Source organism: Vanessa atalanta, unplaced genomic scaffold (assembly GCF_905147765.1).
Source record: "Vanessa atalanta unplaced genomic scaffold, ilVanAtal1.2, whole genome shotgun sequence".
In the NCBI taxonomy this organism is placed as follows: Eukaryota; Metazoa; Arthropoda; class Insecta; order Lepidoptera; family Nymphalidae; genus Vanessa; species Vanessa atalanta.
Window position 1 is genome coordinate 2,501 of NW_025919988.1, and position 5,000 is coordinate 7,500.

Sequence of the window (5,000 nt, forward strand, 5' to 3'; positions counted from 1 at the left end):
TATCAAGACTGATATGAAACTTAAAATTATATTATTAACATTATTTACGCATTCGTAAATCGCGTCATGTTCTTTATTATATTATTATTATATTTATTCGTCATCGTCATAATTATTATTTTAATTTATAAAATATAATAATTTTAATTATAAATTTTTTTTTTTTCGATAAACGAATACCGGTGAAATTTAATAAACGAAGATACAACTTTCTTTGTTGTTGTTGTTGTTTTTTTTTTTCTTTTTTTTTTTATTGTTGTTGTTTTTGTTGTTGTTGTTGTTGTTGTCGTTGTTGTTGCATTGACGTTGCATAATATCATATAATCATATACTATCTATAAAAATATAGAACAAAATAATCGAAGTTTTGGAGATTTTGGAGGGTTTGGGGTGTCAGTTGGGGGGGAGGGGGTTGGGGAGGGGGAGGGGGGGGGTTCGGATAGGGCTGCGTGTTCTGGGGTTCGTCGTCTTATGATATCAGATCGAATATGAGAAACATAATAAAATAATAATAATAATAAAAAAAAAAATACATTCCGTTCGAACGAGCCGAATGTCATACTCATCGTCAGGCATATATATGGAGTAGTGACGGTTCGAACGTCGAACATTCAAAAATTGATGTTAGACGCGAAGTGACCGGATCAGTACTCTTGTATAACGAAAAAAATGTTATTATCGTTTTCATTTGTCGTCTTTGTTGCGTGTCTTCTGGCGTGTCTCTCGATTCGTCGTATCGCGTTATATTATACTTTACGTAGTGTAACAACAAGTATGTACGTACGATTCGTCTCGACCGCTGGGGGATATTCACTGACACACGTGAAAATGATAAAAAGATTCTTATTCGTTCTGTAAAACTGTGCCGACCGACGGACGCACGTAGATCTCTCTGCCTCATGCGCTCTTCCTCTTATCGTCGTCGTCGTCGCTCTCGCTACAATCTATCCTCATGGAATAAATGTTGATTCATTGTAGTCGATCTGCGACGTCGCGACGATATGAGAAAACGTTAGAGACGGAGTTCTTAAAAGATTCAGTGTATTCGTATAGTGTGTATAATTTTTATATTATATATGAACGGTCGTTTCTAAAATTCTTTTTGTTAATTTTTACATTTATCATGTACAAAAAATACACAACCCGAGTATCGGTACGATCACTCAAACACCGGGCGTCGATCCCAATGTTTTACGATAATAATCGTTGAACAATACATACGTACACGTCGTGTGCGAAGTGTTATTTTGAAAAAAAAACTCGATCTCGTTTAGAACGTTCGAATTCGTGACCGTTATGTGTCATTATGTGAAGACGCCTCCGCCGCCGCCGCCGCCGCCGCTGTCGTCGCGTTATATATTATAGCGCACGCGCGCGCGCGTGCTTAAAGCGCGTTTGTGTCTCATATAAATTTTTATAAGAGTCAACCGTTAAAATCTATCGCGTCTAACGCGATCGACGATACGGTGAGACGCTCGTTTCATACTGTGCGTATATTGTACATGCATGCATAAGTTTGTGTGTATTTTATATGCGAATATGAAACGAGAAGAGTAATTGACGACTTCAACAAGTCTCGGTTAGCTCCCTGGTTGATCCTGCCAGTAGTTATATGCTTGTCTCAAAGATTAAGCCATGCATGTCTCAGTGCAAGCCGTATTAAGGCGATACCGCGAATGGCTCAATATATCAGTTTTGGTTCCTTAGATCTTACTCAGTTACTTGGATAACTGTGGTAATTCTAGAGCTAATACATGCAATCAGAACTCTGACCAGTGATGGGATGAGTGCTTTTATTAGATCAAAACCAATCGACGGAGGGCGTCTCGTCCGAAGTCGTTAATTTTGATGAATCTGGATAACTTTTGCCGATCGCATGGTCCAGTACCGGCGACGCATCTTTCAAATGTCTGCCTTATCAACTTTCGATGGTAGTTTCTGCGACTACCATGGTTGTCACGGGTAACGGGGAATCAGGGTTCGATTCCGGAGAGGGAGCCTGAGAAACGGCTACCACATCCAAGGAAGGCAGCAGGCGCGCAAATTACCCACTCCCGGCACGGGGAGGTAGTGACGAAAAATAACGATACGGGACTCTTTCGAGGCCTCGTAATCGGAATGAGTACACTTTAAATATTTTAACGAGGAACAATTGGAGGGCAAGTCTGGTGCCAGCAGCCGCGGTAATTCCAGCTCCAATAGCGTATACTAAAATTGTTGCGGTTAAAAAGCTCGTAGTTGCATTTGTGCGCCGCGCTGTCGGTGCACCGCATCCGCGGTGATACTGACACGTCTGCGGAGCATATCGTCGGTGAGCCGGCGGTAAAACGCCGGTTCAATATCAAAATCCTATCGCGGTGCTCTTCAGTGAGTGTCGAGATGGGCCGACAATTTTACTTTGAACAAATTAGAGTGCTCAAAGCGGGCTCAAAATGCCGCTTGAATATTTCGTGCATGGAATAATAGAATATGATCTCGGTTCTATTTTGTTGGTTTTCAGAACTCCGAGGTAATGATTAATAGGGATAACTGGGGGCATTCGTATTGCGACGTTAGAGGTGAAATTCTTGGATCGTCGCAAGACGAACATCAGCGAAAGCATTTGCCAAAGGTGTTTTCATCAATCAAGAACGAAAGTTAGAGGTTCGAAGGCGATTAGATACCGCCCTAGTTCTAACCGTAAATATGTCATCTAGCGATCCGCCGACGTTACTACAATGGCTCGGCGGGCAGCTTCCGGGAAACCAAAGATTTTGGACTCCGGGGGGAGTATGGTTGCAAAGCTGAAACTTAAAGGAATTGACGGAAGGGCACCACCAGGAGTGGAGCCTGCGGCTTAATTTGACTCAACACGGGAAATCTCACCAGGCCCGGACACCGGAAGGATTGACAGATTAATAGCTCTTTCTTGATTCGGTGGGTGGTGGTGCATGGCCGTTCTTAGTTGGTGGAGCGATTTGTCTGGTTAATTCCGGTAACGAACGAGACTCTAGCCTGCTAAATAGGCGTCGTCATTTAGGTGTGCTCGATTTCGGTCGAGCAACTCACTGGCGGCGTATTAAAATTCTTCTTAGAGGGACCGGCGGCTTCGAGCCGCACGAGATTGAGCAATAACAGGTCTGTGATGCCCTTAGATGTCCTGGGCCGCACGCGCGCTACACTGAAGGAATCAGCATGTTCTCCCTGGCCTAGAGGCCCGGGCAACCCGTTGAAACTCCTTCGTGCTGGGGATTGGGGTTTGCAATTATCCCCCATAAACGAGGAATTCCTAGTAAGCGCGAGTCATAAGCTCGCGTTGATTACGTCCCTGCCCTTTGTACACACCGCCCGTCGCTACTACCGATTGAATGATTTAGTGAGGTCTTCGGACCGACACGCGGTGGCTTCACGGCCGTCGGCGTTGCTGGGAAGTTGACCAAACTTGATCATTTAGAGGAAGTAAAAGTCGTAACAAGGTTTCCGTAGGGGAACCTGCGGAAGGATCATTAACGTAAATTATCAATCTCGAAAGAGTGCGATAATGAACGATAATAAAATTCTAAAACACAAATATCGACGTTCGGAATGTGTCGTTTCGATGCGAGGACGCGATTCTCACTCTCTCTCTCTCACACAGCAGTGTGTCCGAGTCAGAGTCCAGAGTCGTGTAACGCGTCCTATTCTGATATTTTTCGATGTCGATTTCGAGGAAAGTACGATGTGTTAACGCACATCGTCATCTTCAAATAAAATGTATATTTCTTTTTTTTTTTTTTTGTACTTTTTTTTTTTTTTAACTTTTTTTTTTTTTTTTTTTTTAATTTTTTGAATTTTTCTCTGTATACTAAAAATAAGAGAAAAAAACGAAAAAAAAAAAAAAAATAAAAAAAAAATAAACTCATATCACTGGCGTATAGAATCGTTCGAGTGATCGTAGAAATTATAAAAATAAAACAAATTAAAAACCATTACCCTGGACGGTGGATCACTTGGCTCGCGGGTCGATGAAGAACGCAGTTAACTGCGCGTCATAGTGTGAACTGCAGGACACATTTGAACATCGACATTTCGAACGCACATTGCGGTCCGTGGAGAAACATCCAGGACCACTCCTGTCTGAGGGCCGGCTGTATAAAAATATAAACCACACTGTTCAATGTTTAATGTCGTAATGTCTATTATTTCGTAACCGACTCAATAGACTGACTGACGTTTCTCGAACATATGACGGTATCCGCGTTCGATGTGTTATATTACGTGTTTAAATATACTTAATATAAATCTCGTTCTCGGTCCGTTCAAATATAACAAATACGATGTGTATGTATGTTTACGTTTACATGCGTGTGTGTGTATATATTATTTATATTTTTATATACGCGTTCGTGTGTACGTTTACGTCACGGAGTTTCGTTATGCGACGTCAGAGAGACTGAGAGCGTCGCTCGTCGCCAGACGAGGAGCGCCCATCTCCGACCTTTCGATCGTTTCATTGAGTTGTTCTCGATCAAAGAGGGTAATCGGAGTTTAGGTGATCTCTTCGTCTCGTGATTATCGAGTACGTGCGTTTCTTTTGTTCATACTCTAATGTCAAAATTTCGAATACAAAAGCTCCGCGATCGTTACGACGTATACGAGACGAACGTGTTTATATGATGTGTAAATAAAGCGCGCTCGCATCGTTGAACGTGATGACATCGAAACATTCGTATATATACAATATATATATATATATATCGAGTAGGCGGACTCGACGTCCGAAGAGCGCGTCGACGCCGACGTCGGAACGATCGGAATGAAAATTCTCTCTCGTCTCGACGAAAGCGGCGCCGTCGCGTTGACGGATATCGCGTCTGCCTCGTTTTTTTTATCGTTGGCCTCAGATCAGGGAGGATCACCCGCCGAATTTAAGCATATTAGTAAGCGGAGGAAAAGAAACTAACCAGGATTTCCTTAGTAGCGGCGAGCGAACAGGAAATAGCCCAGCACTGAATCCCGCGGTTGTAACGATCGCGGGAGAT

At 42.7% G+C, this 5,000-nt stretch overlaps 2 non-coding genes and 1 pseudogene across 2 annotated transcripts; all 3 read left to right on the top strand.

Moving 5' to 3' along the window:
- The first annotated feature begins 1,585 nt into the window (after nucleotides 1-1,585).
- On the top strand, nucleotides 1,586-3,488 carry LOC125076562. The gene has a single exon (XR_007120513.1). It is a non-coding gene; the product is annotated as a small subunit ribosomal RNA (ribosomal RNA).
- Nucleotides 3,489-3,948: 460 nt separating this feature from the next.
- Nucleotides 3,949-4,105, top strand: LOC125076561. Its single transcript, XR_007120512.1, has one exon. It is a non-coding gene; the product is annotated as a 5.8S ribosomal RNA (ribosomal RNA).
- A 748-nt stretch (nucleotides 4,106-4,853) lies between these two features.
- Nucleotides 4,854-5,000, top strand: part of LOC125076563 — a pseudogene marked incomplete at its 3' end in the record, with an annotated part of 2,892 nt that continues 2,745 nt past the window's right edge.